Below are 24,369 nucleotides of genomic sequence, written 5' to 3'. Positions count from 1 at the left end.
GGCTAGAGCAGAGTGAGTGAGAAGAAGAGGAGTAACCTGGGTCCAGGAGGCAACAGGGGGTCTCAGAGGCCGTGGACAGGGCCCTGGGGACCCCCTGAGTAGGGGGAGTGTCCTGAGCCGTCGGCTGCCAATCATCGGCATCCACTCTCGCTGCTGGGCAGGAAACAGGCTCTAGAAGAATAGGGTGGAAGCGGGGGCTGGTGGGAGACCACTGTGGGGCCAGGCAGGCGAGGATGGTGTCACACCAGGGTGGGGGCAGCAGTTGGGGAGGCAAATTTGGATTCTGGAAAGGAAGATTTGCTGTTAGAATGGGAGGCGAGGTTGAATCGAAAAGGAGTCCAGGATGACCCCAAAGTTTTGGCCCTAGCAGCTGAGAGGATGCAGTTGCCATCAAATGAGAGGGACAGGCTATGGGACAGGGTGGGCATGGGGACAGATGGCCTGCAGACTTCAGTGTATTGTGTGATACTGTCTCTGGACAACCCAGTGGTGACGTCAGGTAGAGATGGAGAGCAGCATGGAGTCATGGAGAGAGAACCAAGCTGGATAGATACACTGATAGTTGATTTTGTACATCTATCAATTAAATATTACCAAATGTTAAAATCCTAGCTCCCAGTGGAATGGCGCAAGCAGTGGGACTTTGGTGGGGTGATTAAATCACAAGGGCGGAGCTCTCATGGATGGGATTAGTGTCCTATAAAAGGGACCTCAAGAGCTCTCCCGTGCCTTTTTCCTCCAAGTGAGGACGCAGACAGAAGTCTGCAGTCTGCATCTTGGAAGAGGGCCCGGGCCAGAACCCCACTGTGCTGGTGCCCTGATCCTGGGCTTCCAGCCTCCAGGAATGTGAGAAATAAATCTCCACTCTGTGTAAGATCTTAGACTTCCAGCCCCTAGAACTGCGAGGAATAAACTTCCATTCTGAATAAGTACCCAGTCTATGATGTTTTGTTGCAGCAGCCCAAGTTGACAAGGAGACTTCATAACGAAGGAAAACAGCGTAGACTCAGGTGTGAGGCTCACCGCCTCACAGACGGAGATAAAGTGAGATGCTAAAATTCGACCCAGGGTAGGAGCTAATGACCAAGCAATCAAGTGTCACTCTTGGCAGTGCCAGCCACACCACCACTGCATGGGAGGCACAAAGTTTACATTGAGAGCTACTCCACAGTGGCCCAGCTGATTTTCACCAGATTTATTTATTTATTTATTTATTTTGAGACAGAGTTTCGCTCTTGTTGCCCAGGCTGGAGTGCAATGGCGCAATTTCAGCTCATTGCAAGCTCCACCTCCTTGGTTCAAGTGATTCTCTTGCCTCAGTCTCTCAAGTAACTGGGACTACAGTCATGTGTCACCAAACCCGGCTAATTTTGTATTTTTAGTAGAGACAGAGTTTCATCATGTTGGTCAGGCTGGTCTTGAAATCCTGACCTTGTGATCCACCCACCTCGGTCTCCCAAAGGGCTAGGATTATAGGCGTGAGCCAACACGCCAGGCCAATTTTTAGTAAGAATATAATTTTTCATGGAACAACAAGAGGACTCGAGTAGTTCTGCCCACTTATCTCAATAAGGCTCCTAGTTGCCCCACAGAAGAAAATTAAATCACAAATATTCACGTTTTTAAAGTTCTACAGAATACCATTGATTTTCTAACACTGACATCCATACCACGGCATAATCAACTCAATAACTGTTGACTATGGCAAAGGGTCTTTAATACACTCTAGCTTATGCACCCTTTGAAATAGGTCATTCCGTCCATACAGTGAAATGTTTCACAATAATCTAATCTTAAATAGAAAAGACTGGGCTGCAGGCAGCCTCTCCTTAGAAGCCGCTGAGGTTTTCAGCCTCTCTGGGAACTAAGAGTTCGCTGCCGCCGCCACCTCCATTCTCCCAGCTAACCTACCAGCCTGCTTTCGCATAAATGTGCTGGAAAACTTGTCATTCCACCCAGGGAGCGCCCAAAAACCGTTTTTAGCTTCTTTGGATGGAGATATTGCTCTAGTATTCTACAATTTCCTGACTTATAAATAAAACATATTGAACATAATGTAACATCTTCCTTTGCATATAATTACACAAGTAGTTCATATTTATTGCAGAAAAAGATCCAAAAATTAAAGAGAAGAAGTAAAATTATAGACCAGACACACACATATGCCCACATTTTTCTTTAAACTAAAACAGGACCATTTGCTGTATGTCTTAGTTAGGACTATATCAGCAATATCTTCACATCAATAAAAGTAACTGTTTCAAAATTTCTGGTAGATACAGAGTATTCTATTCTATGTGGGGTAGAATTGCCATTATTTAACAAACCCCTGTTCTCAGATACTCAGATGATCTGTTTCTCACTTTCTTATGAGTAAAACCTGCAGCGAAAAGCCCTGGAGCTAAGGCTTTGTGTATTTTCTTTCTTGTTTTCTCAGGAAACATTGTTAGGAGCAGGATTTCTGGATGAAAGAAAACAGGTATTTTGAAAGCTTTTAGCATATACTGCAAACCTGCCCTTCAGGAAGGTCCCAGATGGCATCTGCCTTTGCCAACCCTGACATCCAACCTGCACTTAAAGGGCTCAGGTTAAAAGGAACGCCTTCCCTAAGTGGCTACAAGAGGGACGCTCTCAGGGCTCCGGAAGTATCTGGCTCCTGAATTAGGTCTCTCTCAGGACCACCCTCCCCTCCCCTCCTTCTCACCTCAACCAGGGAAGGGTTCTGCTCTGGACAGATAGCCCCTCCTCCTCCCCACCACACTCCTCCAGCTTCCTAAGGTAAAACTTCCCAAAATGTGCAGCAGGCACCTGCTGGCAGCCACCTTGAGAAGGCTGATATAATATTTAGAAACCTAAGAACATCACTTTTTTTTTTTTTTTTTTGAGACGGAGTTTTGCTCTGTGGCCCAGGCTGAAATGCAGTGGTGCGATCTTGGCTCACCACAACCTCTGCCTCCCGGGTTCAAGCGATTCTCCTGCCTCAGCCTCCCGAGTAGCTGGGATTACAGGTGCCTGCCACCAAGCCCAGATAATTTTTGTATTTTTTAGTAGAGACAGGGTTTTACCATGTTGGCCAGGCTGGTCTCAAACTCCTGACCTCGAATGATCTACCTCAGCCTCCCAAAGTGTTGGGATTACAGGCATGAGCCACGGCACCCAGCCAGAACATCACTTATTATATTAACAAATTAAATGAGGCCAGGTGCAGTGGCTCGTGCCTATAATTCCAGCACTTTGGGAGGCCAAGGTGGGAAGACCACTTGAGGCCAGGAGTTTGAGACCAGCCTGGGCAAGACAGTGAGATGCCATCTCTACAAAAAAAAATTTTTTTTTAATTAGCCATACATGGTGGCACATGCCTACAGTCCCAGCTACTCAGGAGGCTGAGATGGGAGGATTGCTTGTGCCTGGGAAGTCAAGGCTGCAGTGAGCCGAGATCATGCCACTGAACTCCAGGCTGGGTGACAAAGCAAGACCCTGTCAAAAAAAAAATTGGGGATGGGAGGAAGATGATTATTATCTAAGTGAGTTAAAGCTCTCAACACATACACATGCACACACAGGAAACTGCATAGAAAACATCTAGAAGAACCACACCAAAATATTAAGAACAGAAGGAACATGAATGGGAGGTATGTGATGGTTAATTTCATGTATCAACTTGGCTAGGCCACAGTACCCAAGTATTTAGTCAAACATTATTCTAGATATTTCTGTGAAGGTATTCTTTAAATGAGACTGATACTTAAATCAACAGACTTTGAGTAAAGTAGATGCCCTCTGTCATGGGAGTGGGCCTCATCCAGTCAGCTGAAAACCTTAAGAGGAAAAAGACTAGCCTCCCCACATCCTGGAAAGAAAAAACTTGACCAGCAGCACTGCTTCGGAGTCAAACTGCAACTCTCCCCCAGATCTCTAGGTTTGAACTTGCCAGCCCCTACAATCACGCACGCCACTTCCTTAAAACAAATCTCTCTCTTTCTCTACATATATGTACACACACACATACACACACACACACACACACACACACACACAATTTCTCTGGAGACCCCTGACTAATCCAGGGTGGGTAGGGTGGGGAAGGAATATTTTGGAAGAACTACTTTCAAATTTTTTTTTTTTTTTTTTTTTTTTGAGATGGAGTCTCACTCTGTCACCAGGCTGGAGGGCAGTGACGCGATTTCAGCTCACTGCAACCTCCGCCTCCTGGGTTCAAGCGATTCTCCTGCCTCAGCTTCCCAAGTAGCTGGGACTACAGGCGCGTGCCACCACGTCCAGCCAATTTTTGTATTTTTAGTAGAGACGGAGGTTTCACCATATTGGCCAGGATGTTCTCAATCTCTTGACCCTGTGATCCGCCCTCCTCAGCCTCCCAAAGTGCTGGGATTACAGACGTGAGCCACTCCGTATGATTCTGTGCAGTTAGAATTCTTATGTAAAACAAAGCTGTATTCATGGGAAATGATATCGTTTTAATTAACATTGAAAAAAGCAAGCAAACACAATGTTTACATTAATAACATCCTCATTAAGAAATAGTTTTACAATAACCACTGTAAACAAATGCAAACAAGAGCTGTCTGTGAAGGAAAAAGGAGGGCTGGGTGCTGCGTGAGGCCCAGCACAGTCTACAGAAGAAGCGGGAGTCCACGACAGCCAGGGGAGAGACTGAGGCACCAGAGGCCCAGGGAGCCCCAGAGCCACGTGGGGCCTATGGTACCACAGTAGGGGAGCCATCATCCTGATGACCCAGAAGAAAAAGGATGTCACCATGCTTGAGTGTGAGAAAAAATTCCAAGAACCAAGAGAGTACATTTCAGACACTTAAAAATCCATTTCTATAAAACCCCATAATAACACCAGCAATAGGTCAGGGGAGATGTCTGTGTGGCTTTATGAATGAATGCAAGAATTCTGGCTTCTAAAGAGCTACTATATTTCTTTTTTTTTTTTTTTTTTGAGACGGAGTCTCGCTCTGTCGCCCAGGCTGGAGTGCAGTGGCCAGATCTCAGCTCACTGCAAGCTCCGCCTCCTGGGTTTAAGCCATTCTCCTGCCTCAGCCTCCTGAGTAGCTGGGACTACAGGCACCCGCCACCTCGCCCAGCTAGTTTTTTTTTTTTTTTTTTTTGTATTTTTAGTAGAGACGGGGTTTCACCATGTTAGCCAGGATGGTCTCGAACTCCTGACCTCGTGATCCACCCGTCTCGGCCTCCCAAAGTGCTGGGATTACAGGCTTGAGCCACCGCGCCCGGCCAAGAGCTACTATATTTCTAAAAGGTGGCCATGAGCTCCTACTAACACATGTGTGATTTGCTGCGTAAACTATTTTAGGCAAGTTTCAATCATCTCAGGATATTTTAAGACAATGCAAATTAAAATCATCAGGGGTCTAAGAAAAGAATCTTGCACTGGGGACAGGGGTGGGCATCCAGGATAAACATCAATGATAGCATTTGGTCACAGCAGCTGCAATGGCACAAGAGAGACGGATTCCCTGTGAGGAGGCGACTTCCCAGTTCAGTTCACACAGGTAATTCAGGAATACTCAGGCAGCGTGAATGAAGACTGACTCCAGTGTTCCTTCTGAATGTCCTCTGGAGACAGTGCCTTACCATCTGCCATGCACGGAACATCTGTGTCCCTTCAAAATTCATATGGTGAAGTCCTAACTCTCACGGTGATGGTATTAGAAGATGCAGCCGCTGGGAGGTAACCAGGTCATAAGGGCAGCGCCAATGGGATTGGTGCCCTTATACAAGAGGACCCCGAGAGCTGCCTTGCCCTCTCCACGCTGTGGGGACACAGTAAGAAGGTGCTGTCTATGAACCAGAAAGTAGGCCCATGATCTTGGACTTCTCAGCCTCTAGAACGGTAAGAAAGAAATCTCCATTGTTTATAAGTCACCCAGTTTACTGTACTGCGTTATAGCAGCCTCAACGGACTAAGACATCATCTAATTAACCTATTCTCCAAACAAGATTCCAAAGGAAAGGATACTTCATACAAGTCTTAAAAATTCTAAGATCCCTCAACACCAGTTCATTGCTTCAACATATCATAGAAAAGCAGTGAGTACTGCAGCCACAAGCCCAGCGCCACAGGCAGGAATCCTTTCCCTGGACCTAAATGGAATGAAAGAGCATGAGAGGGAGGCCCCAGTAAGGCAGGGAGTCTTCAACACATGCGGCTTGTAGAGAAGACTAAGTGTGCACATCAACCACCACTGCTGGCCTTAAATTCCACACTACGCTATGCACTGGGTGTCATACAAGGCAAACCCTTCCCGGTCAAGTCTCAAGGCTGGCAAATGAATTCAACTGCAAAGACCAGCCAGGAAATTTCCTTTCTGAAGGGTCTCCCCAGGAATTCCGATTTGTCTGCAATTTCTATGATATGACATCTACTTTCTTGTAAATACACTCCCTAAGTGTGATTGGTAGTATCTTGAACCAGATACTTTCTGGGATGTGTTGTTAGAAGTTTGGAGGGTAAAGGTCAGGTCCAGTTCTAGTGCAGCAGGGTGGCAAGTGGCAAGGGGAGAGGATTTCCTGGCCAGGAGGCAGGACCCACGGGTCAATCCCTGCAGGGTGTGGCCCCAGCACCGCAGGTCAGACACCACCACTTCAGTCCACTGCCTCTCCAAAGCCAGCTCATAATAAAGAATCCCGTGGAACGTTCCATGCACCAAATCTTAACCATGGATCAGTGTTGGGGAAAAGCGGGCGAACCACACAGACACAGGGACAACCCCACTGAGCTGCCTGGACTCAGGCAGCCCCTGTTCCAAGTGCCCTTTGGTATGTGTGTATGAGTGTTTATTACGAAAAAAATTCCAAATATAGAGAAAAGTAAAATAGAAAGTAAGATAAGTAAGATAAACACCCATGTCTTCATCGGTTACATTAACAAAGGTCAATATTTTGTCATAACTGCTTCAAACTTTTTTTTTTTTTTTGAGGCGGAGTCTCGCTCTGTCGCTGGGACTGGAGTGCAGTGGCCAGATCTCAGCTCACTGCAAGCTCCGCCTCCCGGGTTCACGCCATTCTCCTGCCTCAGCCTCCCGAGTAGCTGGGACTACAGGCGCCCGCCACCTCGCCCGGCTAGTTTTTTTGTATTTTTAGTAGAGACGGGGTTTCACTGTGTTAGCCAGGATGGTCTCGATCTCCTGACCTCATGATCCGCCCGTCTCGGCCTCCCAAAGTGCTGGGATTACAGGCTTGAGCCACCGCGCCCGGCCTGCTTCAAACTTTTTAAAGGAATCCACATTACAGAAAAAGTTGAAATGCCTTTTTGTACTTTCTTCTCCATCCCTCCCAGAGGTGATCACTGTTTGGTGCTGCTGTGAATGCTCTGATTTTGCTTTTGCGTTTTTATTACGTATGCATGTATCCATAAACAATATATTTATTTATTTTTACTCATTTATTTTGAGATGGAGTTTCGCTCTGCTGCCCAGGCTGGAGTGCAGTGGCACAATCTCAGCTCACTGCAACCTCCGCCCCCCAGGTTCAAGCAATTCTCCTGCCTCAGCCTCCCAGGTAGCTGGGATTACAGTCTTCCGCCACCACGCCCAACTAATTTTTTTTACTTTTAGTAGAGACAGGTGTTCGCCATGTTGGCCAAGCTGGTCTCAAACTCCTGACCTCAGGTGATCCACCCACCTCAGCCTCCCAAAGTGCTAGGATTACAGATGTGAGTCACTGTGCCCGGCCCATAAGCAATATATTTAATAGAGAGCATTATTTCCTATTTCAAATATTTGCACAAAATGCTCTCCATGTACATTTGAGCCTGAAACTTGGTTTATTCACACAGTGCTGGACGTGATCTAGCCAAATCACTGGCAAATGCATTGTGATTACTATAGTGTCTCTGCATATCCATCCATGCCCCTAAACTGACAGACACTGTGTCCAAAGTTCTGTGATTACAAACACAGAGCACTGAAATTAAAACCTTCATCTGTATCTCCTGATGCATCTCAGCTGGAAATTAATTGGGATCCTTGTCTGTGTCAGTTTTTCGACTAGGGCACTATTGACATGTGGGGCCAGATAATTCCTTTTTTTTTTTTTTTTTTTTTTTTTTGAGACGGAGTCTTGCTCTGTCACCCAGGCTGGAGTGCAGTGGCCGGATCTCAGCTCACTGCAAGCTCCTCCTCTCGGGTTCATGCCATTCTCCTGCCTCAGCCTCCCAAGTAGCTGGGACTACAGGCGCCTGCCACCTCGCCAGGCTAGTTTTTTTTTTTTTTTTTTTTTTTTTTTTGTATTTTTTAGTAGAAACGGGGTTTCACCGTGTTAGCCAGGATGGTCTCGATCTCCTGACCTCGTGATCCGCCCGTCTCGGCCTCCCAAAGTGCTGGGATTACAGGCTTGAGCCACCACGCCCGGCCCAGATAATTCTTTATTCTGGGAGGGCTGTGCCCTGTACTATACAATCCCTGGCCTCTACCCATTAGATGTCAGGAACATCTTCTACCCTCATTTATGACAACCCAAAATGCCTCCAGACATTGCCAAATGCACCCTGGGAAGCAAAATTGTCCCCAGGAGAGAACCAGTGCTCTAAGTGGACAAGCCAGGGGTAGAACATGAGCCAAAGTCCTCTCCAAAGCGGCTGTAACAACTTCAACTCCACCACTCATGGGTGAATGTTACAGTTTTTCTTCATTCTCACCAATTCCCAATACCTTTGCATCTTCACCAATCGGAGGCGTAAACACTGTTACTGTGTTTTCACTTCACATTCCCCTGATTGCCAGTAAGACTGGCTATCTTTCCATGTATCTATTGGCTGTCTGGATTTCCTCTTTGCTAAAGGATTTAATTATGTCTTTTGTCCATTTCCCATTGGCTTCTTTGTCTCTTCCTCATTGATCAGTATGAATTCTTTTTTGTTTTGTTTTTTTTTTTAGACAGAGTCTCACTCTGTCACCCAGGCTATAGTGCCATGGCACGATCTCAGCTCACTGTAGCCTCCATCTCCCAGGTTCAGCCTCCATCTCCCAGGTTCAAGCGATTCTCCCACCTCAGCTGCCCAAGTAGCTGAAATTACAGCTGCCACCATGCCTGGCTAATTTTTATATTTTTAGTAGAAATGGGGTTTCACCATGTCGGCCAGGCTGGTCTCAAACCCCTGACCTCAAATGATCTGCCCTCCTCTGCCTCCCAAAGTGCTGGGATTACAGACGTGAGCTACTGCCCTTGGCTGATAATTTTAAATTTTCTAGTGGCCAAATTAATAAAAGCCAAATGAAATCCTAATAAATATATTGTATTTAACTCAACATATCCAAAATATTACCATTTCAAAATGCAATCAATAGAAAAATTTTAATGAGCTATTTTACTTTTGGGGGATGAATCTAGTGCATATTTTACACTTACAGCACACCTCAGTTGCACTGTGTTCAACAGCCACTTGGAGCTACCAGCTACATTACTGGGCAACACAACCCTGGACACTAAAGCTGGCATCAGGATGGCACTGGTGCCCAAGACTGACATTAAGATGTGGCAAAGGAGGCCCTGGGACACCAAATTTAAAGAGGTGCTCCCTCTCAGGCACCACAGAGAGTAGGTGCCTCTGTCAATGTTGCCCCTGAAGCTCTGTCGAGGGTGTTGCCATTGTTTTCTCTACACCACTTGCTTTTTCATTTACCATCCCATTTCACATTTCTTTCTTTCTTTTTTTTTTTTTTTTTTTTGAGACGGACTCTCGCTCTGTTGCCCAGGCTGGAGTGCAGTGGCACCATCTCGGTTCACTGCAAGCTCCGCCTCCCGGGTTCCCTCGATTCTCCTGCCTCAGCCTCCCGAGTAGCTGGGACTACAGGCGCCGCCACCACGCCCGGCTAATTTTTTGTATTTTTGGTAGAGATGGGGTTTCACTGTGTTAGCCAGGATGGTCTCGATCTCCTGACCTCGTGATCCGCCCACCTCTGCCTCCCAAAGTGCTGGGATTACAGGTGTGAGCCACCACAGTCGGCCCCCATTTTACATTTCCATGCAGTCATATTATTAATCTTTTCTTTTATGGGAATGCTTTTTGTCATGTGTTTAACCAATGTCTCTTATTCAAAAACCCTAAAGATATTCCTCTGTATTTAATTTCAAAAGTTTCGAAGTTTATTTTTTTTTTCACAGTGAGGTCTTGAATCCACCATGGTTTTTATTATGGAAATTTAAATTTACCTTTTTCTGTTTTCCTAGCACAATATATGAACACATGCATTTTTTTGCCATTGGTAGTAACAGCATGCTCAAGCACATCCCACCTCCCCATAAACACACGAATGCACTGAGAGTTGCTTCCCTTGGTCTAGCAATCTACTTTGGCCCCAAGGCAATCCTGATTCCATACTGCAGCCCTGTGTTTTGCAGAGAAGAAACTTTCCTTGCTCTTCCCCTTCAGAACTGCCATGGCTCTTTTTTTTTTTTTTTTGAGACGGAGTCTCGCTCTGTCGCCCAGGCTGGAGTGCAGTGGCGCAATCTCGGCTCACTGCAACCCTCATGGGTTCACGCCATTCTCCTGCCTCAGCCTCCTGAGTAGCTAAGACTACAGTCATGCGCCACCACGACCAGCTAATTTTTTTTTTTTTTTTTTGAGTAGCGACAGGGTTTCACCATGTTGATCAGGCTGGTCTCAAACTCCTGACCTCAAGTGATTCACCCGCCTCAGCCTCCCAAAGTCCTGGGATTATAGGCGTGAGCCCCCCCACTCAGCCTGCTGTTACTATTCTTGATTACCAAGCTTCGTTTTAAAAATCAAATTCAGTTCTCAATCCTCCTAGAAGACGTGGTGAAGAAGACTGTGCAAAACACCAGACCATAGGTCACCAGAGGACACCTAAGACGACATGCCCAGACTGCCAGGAATAGGCATTTGTGCTCCTCCTAGAGAGGGCTAAAGGAAGCTGCTGCTGCTGGGAGGTACTCAGTAGCAAGGAGCTATAAATAAGAAGATGAACTCACAGAGAGTCCAGCAGGAAAACAAGCAGCTGGAAGCTCATCGTCCAGTGTGTTTCACTGCCCCAAGTAGACCTCAGTATTCCTCAAAAATGTCCCTGACAACACCCTCCATTCTCTTCCATTTATCCTATACAGTAGCACGCACAGGAGGAAGATTCATTCAAGTATGGGCGACGGTCTGTGAAGAAGCTGGTGAAAGTACACACACAAAGTCTTTTTAATTGTTAGAACCAGGACTATTCAGTTGCACTGGATTCAGCTGCAGTACGCACTGGCATTATTCCATTATCTATTTCTTCCTGCCTCTCAGTAAAATTGCATTTCCCCACCCTTTCTGAGTTCTGACTTGACCATCTGGTTTGCTTTGGGTAATGAAATGTAAGTGAAATAGCAGGTGTCGCTTCCAGGAGGAAGTTTCGAGAGACGGTGGACGATGTGCCACCTTCCCTTTTCTCTGTCTTGACTGCCCATGAAGCTCAGAGATGGGACGGCTCCCAGCCTGGGCCTCTGGGGTGAGGGCAGAGAGAGCAGAGCCCTGCCCCCTCCAGCCCGTGCACAAGAGCATGAATGAGTGAGAGGCAAACCTTTGTTATTTTAAGCCACTGAGACTTGAGGTGGATTGTTATCACAGCAACACAGTCTATTCTGAGTGTGTGTGTGTGCGTGTAACAGTAGCGTACATCATCTATGCATGTGTCAGGTTGCCTACTTTTTTTTCCCCTTGGGAAGAACTGTCCTTTATTTTAAGATTATGTCTTTGCTACTTGATTGGGCACAAAACATACTTATAAAATGGGCTGGGCGTGGTGGTTCATGCCTTTAACCCCAACACTTTGGGAGGCTGAGGTGGGTGGATCACTTGTGGTCAGGAGTTCAAGACCAGCCTGGCCAACATGGTGAAATCCTGTCTCTAAAAATACAAAAGAATGAGCCAAGCATGGTAAGGCACACCTGTAATTGCAACTACTCAGGAGGCTGAGGCACAAGAATTGCTTGAACCCAGGAGGTGGAGGTTGCAGTAAGCCGAGATCGCACCACTGCACTCCAGGCTGGGTGACAGAGTGAGACCCTGTCTCAAAAATAAATAAATAAATAAATAAATAAATAAATAAATAAATAAATAAATAAAGACATGCATTATGACTTTTTAATTTATTTCTTAGCTTGCAAAACAATAATTTAGCAATCACATCATGCCACCTATTCCAAAACTATTTTACACCAGGTGAACCCAGCAGTCTGGGTGCCATGGTCCTGTGCTGCGCCACTGAGCGGCTGAGCGTGCTGCAGCCATAGCTTCTGAACTCCCCCATGGCGACACCAAGCCCCTGGTGGTCTGGGTTCCCCCAGGTGCCGTGCCTCATGTTTTCAGGCCTCAAAGCCTTTGCAGGTGCAGTGGCCTCCGCCGGCAAGGCCCATCCTCCCTGCCCCTGACCCTATCACCAAGTCGGCCTCCACATTTCTGAGTCTCCTGCCAGTATGGCCCATGCCCTTTGATGCCCATTTTCTGACGGTCTCACGGGGCTGCCGTTCACACACCAGCCCTCACTGAACAATAAGCTCCAAGTGGAGGAAGATCACATCTTTTTAATTTTGTTTTCCAAGTGCCTGACAGCTACAAGGCGCTCAATAAGCATTTGCTGAATGAAGGCACACAGCCCTGAAGTGGGTCAGCGCGTCCTACCCGGAATAATGCCCAGGTTACTCTAAACTGAGGGCCACATGCAGTGCCATGAGCTTGAAGCCTTTTATGTTTCCTCTACAGTCAGGAAAGGAAATGACTTCAGGTCCCCAGAGACCTCAAAGACGCAGCTCCCTTCCAGTGTGGTATCACTCTCAGCAGGTGCCCCCAGATCTGGGGATGAACAATATAGATCTGAAAGCAAGAGCCAAACTCAAAAAAAAATGAAAGTGGACCCAAGAACTCCACTCTGAGGAATTCACTTCAGAGACAACAGTCCGTCAAGAGCTGGGCCCGGCGGCTCACACCTGTAATCCCAGCACTTTGGGAGGCCAAGGCGGGAGGAATGCTGGAGCCCAGTAGTACAAAAGCAGCCTGGACAACGTAATGAGACCTTATCTCTAAAAAGAAATTTTTTTTCTTTTTTTTTTTTTGGAGACGGAGTCTTGCTCTGTCACCCAGGCTGGAGTATAGTGGCCGGATCTCAGCTCACTGCAAGCTCCGCCTCCCGGGTCTACGCCATTCTCCTGCCTCAGCCTCCGGAGTAGCTGGGACTACAGGCGCCCGCCACCTCGCCCAGCTAGTTTTTTGTATTTTTAGTAGAGACAGGGTTTCACCATGTTAGCCAGGATGGTCTCGATCTCCTGACCTCGTGATCCGCCCATCTCAGCCTCCCAAAGTGCTGGGATTACAGGCTTGAGCCACCGTGCCCGGCCTAAAAAGAAATTTAAGAACTATCCAGGTGCAATGGCACACATGTGTACTCCCAGCAATTTTGGAGGCTAAGGCAGGAGGATCACTTGAGCCCAGGAATCAGCTGCAGTGAGCTATGATCATGGCCCTGCACTCCAGCCTGGGTGAAAGGCCCTGTCTCCCTGTCTCAAAAAAAAAGAAAAGGAAGTCAAAAGATTTGTATCTGTACAAAGACCTGTAACTACACAGCCTGAAAAACACCCAAATATAAAACATACATCAAGAGATGACTGGCTAATGAAATACATGCTCTGGAACCCAGGCACAGTGGCTCTTGCCTGGAATCCCAACACTTTGGGAGGCCAAGGCAGGTGGATCATCTGAGGTCAGGAGTTCAAGACCAGCCTGGCCAACATGGTGAAATCCCACCTCTACTAAAAATACAAAAAATTAGCTGGCTGCAGTGGTGCACGCCTGTAATCCCAGCTACTCGGGAGGCTGAGGCACGAGAGTCACCTGAACCTGGGAGGCAGAGGTTGCAGTGAGCCGAGGTCGTGCCACTGCACTCCAGCCTGGGTGACGAGCAAGATTCTGTCTCAAAAACAACAAAAATAAATAAATATATGCCATGGGACACGATGTCACTCACCCAAGACAGGAATGAAATTGTGATGCACGTGCTGATGTGGGAAGATCTTCACAGGAGAGTCTCTGGTGAGAAGTAATAATGGTAACCACAGGTCAGAGGAGCTGATATCGTATTGTTTCTTCTCGTGTGAACTTCTAAAATGTGTGCGTGCCTCTGGCATGGCTATATTCGTAAAAGGCCTTTCGTTTTTCTGAAAGGGGAGGTAGGAAATTTAAGTGGCCATCATCAAGGCACATACTGAGAGGGCGGAGTCTTTGGGGATTTTATTATAGATTTTGGGTCTGTTTCAATGTCCTTTTGAGGTCACATATTTTTAAATTACACAAATAAAGTTATGTTGGCAGCAGTGCTACAGGTGATATTTGTGTTTTTTTATTTTTTTATTTTTATTTTTATTTTTTTGAGACAGAGTCTCTCTCTGTCGCCCAGGCTGGAGTGCAGTGGTGCGATCTCGGGTCACTGTAACCTCCGCCTCCAGGATTCAAGCGATTCTCCTGCCTCAGCCTCCAGAGCAGCTGGGACTACAGGCGCCCGCCACCACGCCCAGCTAATTTTTGTATTTTTAGTAGAGACGGGGTTTCACCATATTGACCAGGATGGTCTCGATCTCTTGACCTTGTGATCTGCCTGCCTCAGCCTCCCCAAAGTGCTGGGATTACAGACGTGAGCTACTGCGACAGGCCAATATTTGTATTTTTATCTATGCTTTTCTGTTTCAAATAGAGATGCCTAATAAACTGTTTTAAATAAAGAAATAAGACATTTTACTAATAAAATAAATAAATATGTAAAATACATCAAGATAATTCTTTCCAACATGGGGTCACCTTGTAGCCCTGTAATTAGGATTTGATAAATTCAAGGTTGTCAGTAATTCGAAACAATTACCCTTTAGACTAAATTTTGCATAAAATGTAAATCTTATTATCACTGCAAACCTCTTGTTGGGATTTATGATTTTAGATTAGTAATGTATGAAACTACTACTTTGTTCAACTCTAATCCGTCTACCAAGTTCACGTATATACCTAATCTATTTCTATCTCAGAGGCTCGCCTAATTTTCCCGACACAGGGAATGGTTTCCACGCAGTGATCGTACAAGCGTTCTGTGATGAAAGAAAACGAAGCCTGTTAACAGTTGACCTGAAGGCAGTGACTGTCAGTAACACTTACATGTTCTTCTGACCATTGATTCACTTAATCTTTTCGAAATTAAGCTTGGAATTTTTACAATGGATGGACAAAGCTTGACAGAGAACTTAAAGGAACTAGCAAGAGTAGAAGAGCAGAATATAGAAACTCACTCGGCCAGGGTTGGTGGCTCATGCCTGTAATCCCAGCACTTTGGGAGGTTGAGGCAGGCGGATCACCTAAGGTCAGATGTTCAAGACCAGCCTGGCCAACATGGTGAAACCCCGTCTCTACTAATCATACAAAAATTAGCTGGGCATGGCAGCGAGTGCCTGCAATCCCAGCTACTTGGGAGGCTGAGGCAGGAGAATCGTTTGAACCCGGGAGGCAGAGGTTGCAGTGAGCTGAAATCTTGCCACTGCACTCCAGGCCTGGGCAACAAGAACAAAACTCCAGCTCATTGAAAAAAAAGAAGAAGAAGAAGAAGAAAAGGAAAGAAAGAAACTCACTCAATGAGAAAGAGCTCATGAGTATAATATTCTTATTCATTCTGCACCCTGTACTTCTAATATTCACAACCACAGTTTCGGCAGCCAGCCTCCTGGATGGCCTCAATGGTCTTTGTTGCCTCCTGGTATTCACATCCTTGGTGATCACCTCTCATGCTGAATCAGGGCTGAATCAAGGCTTAATCCTGCCCCATATGGCAGGATTAATGGTGTATGCCTCCCAAGGCCAGATCCTAAAAGATCTTGCACCTTTCACCCTGGTCTCCCGGATTATAGGCTCTTGAGGAAGCTGGCCGCCATGCCCTGTGGACACTCAAGAGAGACCCACAGGGAGAGGAACTGAGGCCCCTAGCCAACTGCCAGCACCAATGTGCCAGCCACGAGAGAGGGCCACTTTGGAAGGAGACCCTCTGGCCTCAGTCAAGCCTTCAGACAACTATAGCCACAGCCAGCATCCCCACTGCAACTCACGAGAAACCCTCAGTCAGAACTGCCCAACCAGGTTCCCACGTTCCCGAGCCATAGACGCTGTGAGAGAAAAGAAATGATAATTATTATTTTAAACCGCTATGTTTTGGGGTGATGCATGTAGCATTAGTTAATACAAACATCTACAAGTCATAAGGATAGAATAATGACAAAATCTAGTCACAATTTTCCAAAGCCTGTCATATTAACACACAATTTCCATGAACTGGATCATTCATTAAAGTTGAATATATGCTTATACAAGATAATATATAATGAAATAAAACACATTAGTATTTTATTAATAGCCATTGAGATCTACTAGATGTTAGGTGCAGCTAGATTAGATATAATTAATGCCACAAATCAGCTAAGAAAATTTCCTCTCTGGATTTCACTATATTCCCAGAAGACATCAGGAAAGTGCTATATTTTTCTCTTTTTTTTTTCCAAAAATGTTCTCCTTTTGGTAGGGCACAGTGGCTCACACCTGTAATCCCAGCACTTTGGGAGGCTGAGGTGGGAAGATTGCTTGAGGTCAGGGGTTCGAGACCAGCCTGGTCAACATGGCAAAACCCCATCTCTACCAAAAAATACAAAAATTAGCCAGGTGTGGTGGCGCATGTCTGTAGTCCCCACTACTCAGGGGGCTGAGGTGGGAGAATCACTTGAACCCAGGAAGTGGAGGTTGCAGTGAGCTGAGATCACACCACTGTACTCCAGCCTGGGTGACAGAGAAAGACTCCATCTGAGGGAAAAAAAAAAAAAAATTCCAGGCACAGTGGCTCACACCTGTAATCCCAGCACTTTGAGAGGCCAAGGCGGGTGGATTACAAGGTCAGGAGTTTGAGACCAGCCTGGCCAACATGGTAAAACTCCGTCTCCACTAAAAATACAAAATTAGCCGGGTGTAGTGGCACACACCTGTAATCCCAGCTACTGGGGAGGCTGAGGCAGGAGAATCACTTGAACCCAGGAAGCAGAGGTTACAGTGAGCCAAGATTGCACCATTGCACTCCAGCCTAGGCAACAAGAGTGAAACCCCATCTTAAAAAAAAAAAAAAAAAAAAAAAAAAGTCATCCTTTTGAAATTATTTTTAAAAGTTAAAAAAGAAAAACCCTTTTGCTATTGTATAATCTTACATGTTATCAAACATTAGTGAAACTGAGGTATTTTCACAAACATCAGTGAAACTGAAGAATGTTAATCATGAGGAAAGGCTTAAATTACCATAAAAAATATACATTTAAAAAATGATATAAAATCATCTATTAACAATGCACTACAAAAAACAAGAAAGAAAATGCACTCAACCTTCAGTAGTCATTGATTCTGAATAAGGAGGTTATAAAAAGTTGTAAAAAGCCTCATTTTCCCCTACAATGAACATCTATTTTTATTTAATAATCAGAAAATACAACACCTTTAAGGATGGAGGCTGGGCACAGTGGCTCACCCCTGTAATCCCAGCACTTTGGGAGGCCAACGCAGGTGGATCACCTGAGGTCAGGAGTTCAAGACCAGCCTGGGCAACATGGCAAAACCCCGTCTCTACTAAAAATACAAAAATTAATCTGGCATGGTGGTGCACACCTATAATCTCAGCTACTCAGGAGGCTGAGGCAGGAGAATCACTTGAACCTGGGAGGCAGAGGTTGCAATGAACTGAGATCACTCCACTGTACTCCAGCCTAGGTGAGGGAAAAAAAAAAAAAAAATTTAAGGATGAAAAAATTCTGATGAAGCTTCCTAGTCTCCTGCTTAACTGTAGCTGTGTACAAGTAGGTTCACGGGCTGTGAGAAAAGTACAGAAGACAGAAAGCTGCTTCCCATCCTTTTCTAGAAAGAGAGAGGAGGACATAAATAGACAATCAGATTGGGCACAGTGGCTCACACCTATAAGCCCAGATCCTTGGGAGGCTGAGGCGGAAGGATGGCTTGAGTTCAGAAGTTCGAGACCAGCCTAGGCAACACGTCAAAACCCCTTGTCTACAAAAATATACAAAAATTGGCTGGGTGTGGTGGTGCACACCTGTAGTCCTAGCTACTCCAGAGGCTGAGGCAGAGGGATTGCCTGAGTTTGGGAGGTCAAGTCTGCAGTGACCTGTGATCATGCCACTGCGCTCCAACCTGGGTGACAGACTGAAACACAGTCTCAAAAAAAAAAAAAAAAAAAAATGACAAGCAAATTGGATCTTTCAGGATCTATGGACTATGATTAGCTTCATAAGTTCCTTGCAAAACGCTGCATAAAATTTCAAGAAAGGAATCTACATTGTCCATTTGTTTCAGACTCAAAGACTTGAAACCCTTTTTGGATTTTTTACCTACTCTGCCAAGTGGTTCCCACTCCGGAGGCTCCCAGCCAGCTGCTCTGAGGCAGGCTCTCAGACGACAGCATGTTCCACTCACGAGAAATAAAACTCTCCAACTATCTTCAAGGCAATGTTTTCACAAATATCAGGCCTGTCATGCACAAATACTGGTCTACCTCACAAAAAGTGTGGCCTAATTTAGTACAACCCAACCTAATGGATGCAGAATTAACAACCTGGCTAATGATTGAGCCAAATGACCTATTTACTGTTTTCTGCCAGGCGCAGGTTTGACTTTGGCCACTCATAGTGCAGTCCCAGGACCAGCGGCATCAGTGTCCCCTGGGAGCGTGTGAGAGATGCAGACTCTCCGGCCTCAGCCTAGGCTCCTGGCTGGGAGCCTGTAATGACTTTTGTCTACAGGACCTAAAGTGTGAGCATGCCATGCTGATGCCCTGGGTGAGGCTTCGGGATGGACAGTGGTGGTGTCACCTCTACACCCAGGCACGGAGGCTGCTCAGTCACCCCTTCAGGGACACAGGACACAGGACACAGAGCTCAGCTTCTGTTCTTGTTCATTTTCACTTGATTGGCTTTCTTTCAGTGGGGAAATGCGCCCACCTTCTTGTCCCGCCCAGTCTCTGCTAGACACAAATCCAAATAAATTCTTGCCTAGTCCTGGCCTTGGTGCCTATAGCACTCCCTCACATGCCCCCTAACTGGTCTTGTTCTCATCTGCACCAGCTCCTGGGTGCTCTACCCAAGAGTCATCCCCGGCCCCGTGGGGGGAAACGGCAGCCTCTTGTCACAGGCTGGGGTGGAGTGGTCACAGAAGGACAGATCTCGAGATATTGTGGCGTGTACTTTGTCTTACAGATTTAAGAATATATAGGTGTCGTCACACTTAAAATGTGTGTGACTAAACCAGCACATCCACAGAGAGCATGCCCCGCAGGGAGGAGGGCTGCACCGCTTTCAGCTGGCTGTTGTCATCACCCACGAGCATTTATTCACCATCAGCAGCCTCACTGGTCGCTGGCTGGGTGTTGAAAATACAAAGATCGCTGAAATGCAAGTCCCTCCCCTCAGGACATTCAGTCTGGGGAAGGAGGCAGAGAAGTAAACAATGACCACGCCAGGCTGGGCCCAGGGGACGGTGGGAGCACAGATGACTGGCAACTGGCCCAGGCTGGGAGGAGTCGGCATCCAGCCAGGTTGTGCCTCGTTAGCCAAGCAACAGAGGAGGGAGGTCTGCAGCGCCAGGGAGAGTGGAGGGACCGTGTCCCAGGCGGGAGGCAAGCATGTGCAAAGGCATGGAGCTGACGAGTGGGGAATTCTGTGTCAGGACGGGCTTCCACAGAGGGCTGAGGAGGCTGAAGTGCATCCAAAGCTGGTGGAGAATCTCGCAGGGTCTTAGAAAGCGTCGTGATCAGATTTTCCTGCTAAATATCTGGCTCTCAGGTGGGAGCTGGTGTGGGAGGAGAGAGCCTTGCCATTTTCTTCTATTTTCAAAATATTCTTTAAATATATGCCCCCCAACCCTATTCTTTTTAAACTGAGTTGGCAACTTATTTGTGATTTAAGGTGTAACTGAAACTGACATCTGTCTGTCTGACTCATAGCTGTCAGGGCAGTGGCTTTCACATGACATTCTGGGCTTTGGCATGTCTGTTCTGCAGGTGTTCATTAACGTCTTCTAACTTGATCTCTTTTTAATGTACAAAATTTAAATTATAACCTTTTCCAAATGTGAAAGGGCTCGATATCGTTAGTCACAGGGAAATGCAAATTAAACCCACAATGAGATACCACCATACACCCACCAGAATGGCTAAAATTAAAAAGACTGACAATACCAAATGTTGGCAAGGGTGTGGAACTCTCATGTTCCCAGCAGGTGGGAGTGTAAAATGGAAGAACCACATTGGGAAACTGGCAGTTTCTATTAAAGTTTAACACATGTCTACCTTATAAGCCAGCAATTCCATTCACGGATACAGTCTCAAAATAAATTAAAGTCTATATCCACATGAAGATGTGCATAAGAATGTTCAGGACAGCTTTATCCATAACATCCAAAAATTGCAAACAACCCAAATATTCATCAAGAGACTAAATAAGCAAAGTCTGCTATAATCAAACTTGAGAATTCTACTGAACAACAAAAGAAGAACAAAATCCTGATACACACAGCAGTACCAGTGGATCTCATGCATATTACATTGAACAAAATATGCCAGACATCAAAAAGTGCATGCTGTTGAATTCTATTTAACGAAATCCAAGGTCAGGCAAGACTAATACTGTATACAGTAATAAAAAGTAGTGAAGGGGGTTATTAGAAAGTGGCACAAGAGAACTTCCTGGGATAATGGAATCATATCTTAATCTGAGTGATATTTACATGTGCATATTCATTTGTGAAAATTCACTGAACTATACACTTAAGAGTTGTGCATTTCACTGTATGTAAATTAACTCTCAATGAAGTAATGATAGCAGAAAAAGCAAATTTGCCTATGCAGACATACAATGGTGAATAAGCCTATGAAAAAATGCTCAACATCATTAGTCATTGAATCATGAGAAATGCTCATCTAAATCACAAAAAGAAATCACTTCACCCCTATTAGGATGGCTACAATTTAAAACACACCTATATATAAAAATAACAAGTGTTTGGTAAGGATGTAAACAAACCCTTGTGCATTGCTGGTCAGAGTCGAACGTGGTGCAGCCACTGTGGAAAGTAGCTTGGTTTTACCTCAGAAAGCTCAACCTAGCATTGCCATAGGATCCAGTAATTCCACTCCTAAGTATATGCCCAAATGAGTTTAAAGCAGAGGTTGAAACAGAGATTTGTACACTCATGTTCCTAACAGCATTATTCACAGTGGTGAAAACATGGAATATCCAAATGTCCATCAACAGATAAATGGATAAGCAAAATGTGGTATACACATGATGGAATGTTATTCAACCTTTAAACAAAGGAAACTCTGATACATTTTATAACATAGATGAACACTGAGAACACCATGCGAAGTGATATAACCCATATGCAAAAAGACAAATATTGTATGATTCTATTTATGCAAATATCTAGAATAGGCAAATTCATAAAGACAGAAAATAGGGGAGAGGTTACCAGGGGCTGAGGGGAAGAGGGAAGAAGGAGGAAGAGACTGTGGGGAGAGGGATGATAAAAACATTTTGGAAATATTGGTAATGTTTTCACAACATTGCAAATGCCACCGAATTGTACACTGGTTACAACGGTTAAAATGAACAATTTTATGTTGTATATATTTCACCACAATTTTTAAAATTAATAATGGAATATGCCCCAAACTATCAAGTTGTATACTTTAATGAATTGTCAATAAAGCTGTTAAATATGGAAAGAAAAAAAAAAACAACCTAGTGGTACACACAACATGGCTAAATCTCAAAACCATTATGTTGAGTGAAAGAATCCAGGCACCAGAGAACACACTGTGTGATTCCACTTAAGTTTCAATACTGGCTAAACTAATCCATGGTGACAGAAATCTGAACAGGTCTTTGCCTCTGATGGGACAGGGACTGAGTAGAAAGGGGCAAGAGGAAATTTACTATGGTGATGGAAATGCTCCATATCTTGAGTAGGAGGATGACTGCACAGGTATATATATTTATCAAAATCATAGAGCTGTTCATTTAGAATTTGTGTTCTTTATCATATGTCAATTATACCTCAACAAAGTAGTTTTTTTCTTTTATTTTTCCTTAAGACAGAATTTCTCTGTGTTGCTCAGGCTAGTCTCAAACTCCTGGGCTCAAGCGATTGCCTCAGCCTCCCAAAGTGTTGGGATTATGGGCATGAGACACCACGCCTGGCTAACCAAGTGTTATTAACATAAAATATGATTGGCCAGGTATAGTAGCTAATGCCTGTAATCCCAGAACTTTGGGAGGCTGAAGTGGGAGGATTGCTAGAGCCCAGGAGTTCCAAGACCAGTCTGTGCAACATAGTAACACTCTGTCTCTAAACATTTAGAAAAAATTTTTAATTAAAAAAATCAACAACAAAAAAACATGGCCAGACACGGTGACTCATACCTGTAATCCCAGCACTTTGGGAGGCCGAAGTGGGTGGATCACCTGAGGTCAAGTGTTCGAGACCAGGCTGGCTAATATGGTGAAACCCCATCTCTACTAAAAATACAAAAATTAACCTGTAATTCCAGCTACCTGGGAGGCTGAAGCAGGAGAACTGCTTGAACCCAGGAGGCAGAGGTTGCCGTGAGCCGAGATTGCGCCATTGCACTCCAGCCTGGACAACAGAGCAAGACTCCATCTCAAAAAAAAAAAAAATATATATATATATATATACACACATACACACACACACACACACATATAAAATATGGTTAAAACGCAACAAGGCATTAAGAGTGCTAGAAGGGGCAGGCTAGAAGTCAGAAAATACTCAAAAGGCTCCTAGGAGTCACTAGGTAGAGATGACACCACTGAATGGGGTGGTTGCATCCAGGTGCTGAGAGGAGAAGGCAAACGGAGAAGAGATGGAGGCTGGATAACAGACACCTGGATGTGGGAGGAGGGAGGAAAAAGCAGTGGTAATTAGATTCTGACTTCAACCCCTCAGAAGGATCAAAGTCATATGCCAAGAAAAGGAACACAGCAAGAAAATCTAGTACTCCTGGTAAACATGTCAAGGTCCAGAAATCCAAAACTAAAAGAAAAATCACATGTATGTACAAGATATAATCAAGAATTAGAGGTTCATATTAGAAAGCATAATTAGTTTGTGCTGTGGTCTGAAAGACTGTATGTTATGATTTCAGTTCTTTTGCATTTGCTGAGGAGAGTTTTACTTCTGATTATGTGATCTACTTTAGAGTAAGTGCCATGTGGTGATGAGAGCAATGTATATTCTGTTGTTTTTGGGTGGAGAGTTCTGTAGATATCTATCAGGTCTATTTGATCCAGAGCTGAGTTCAGGTCCTGAATATTTGTTAATTTTCTGTCTTGATGATCTAATATTGTCAGTGGGGTGTTAAAGTCTCCCATTACTATTGTGTGAGAGTCTAAGTCTCTTTGTAGGTCTCTAAGAATTTGCCTTATGAATCTGGGTGCCCCTGTATTGGGTGCATATATATTTAGGATAATTAGCTCTTCTTGTTGAATCGACTCCTTTACCATTATGCAATTCCCTTCTTTGTCTTTTTTTATCTTTGTTGGTTTAAAGCCTGTTTTGTCAGAAATTAGAATTGCAGCCCCTTTTTTCTGTTTTCCATTTGCATGGTAAATTTTCCCCCATCCCTTCATTTTCAGCCTACATGTGTCTTTGCATGTGAGATGAGTCTCTTGAAGAAAGCACACTGATAGGTCTTGACTCTTTATCCAGCATGCTATTGTGTCTTTTAATTGGGACATTTAGCCAATTTACACTTAAGGTTAATATTGCTATGTGTGAGTCTGATCCTCTCATCATGATGCTAGCTGGTTATTTGCAGAGTTGTTTATGTTGTTGCCTCATAGTGTCACTTGTCTGTGTACTTCAGTGTGTTTCTGTAGTGGTTGGGAGTGCTTTTTCCTTTCCATATTTAGTGCTACCTTCAGGAGCTCTTGTAAGCCAGGCCTGATGGTGACAAATTCCCTCAGCATTTGCTTGTCTGAAAAGGATCTTATTTCCCCTTCACTTACGAATACTTAGATTGGCTGGATACGAAACTGAGTTGGAATTTTTTTTCTTTAGGAATGTTGAATATTGTCCCCCAGTCTCTTCTGGCTTATGGGGTTTCTGCTGAGACGTCCACTGTTTTTAGTCTGCTAGGCTTCCCTTTGTAGGTAACCTGGCCTTTCTCTTTGGCTGCCCTTAATATTTTTTCTTTCATTTCAACCTTGGAGAATCTGATGATGATGTGTCTTGGGGTTGATTGTCTCA

The 24,369-nt window shown here is 44.9% G+C and overlaps 1 protein-coding gene across 2 annotated transcripts in view; it reads right to left on the bottom strand.

Moving 5' to 3' along the window:
- ANKRD33B (ankyrin repeat domain 33B) overlaps nt 1–24,369 on the bottom strand; it is a 101,469-nt gene that overhangs the window by 38,010 nt on the left and 39,090 nt on the right. The window lies entirely within an intron of this gene.

This window comes from Rhinopithecus roxellana, chromosome 3, assembly GCF_007565055.1.
Source record: "Rhinopithecus roxellana isolate Shanxi Qingling chromosome 3, ASM756505v1, whole genome shotgun sequence".
NCBI lineage: Eukaryota > Metazoa > Chordata > Mammalia > Primates > Cercopithecidae > Rhinopithecus > Rhinopithecus roxellana.
This window is presented reverse-complemented; position numbering and strand designations above follow the sequence as displayed.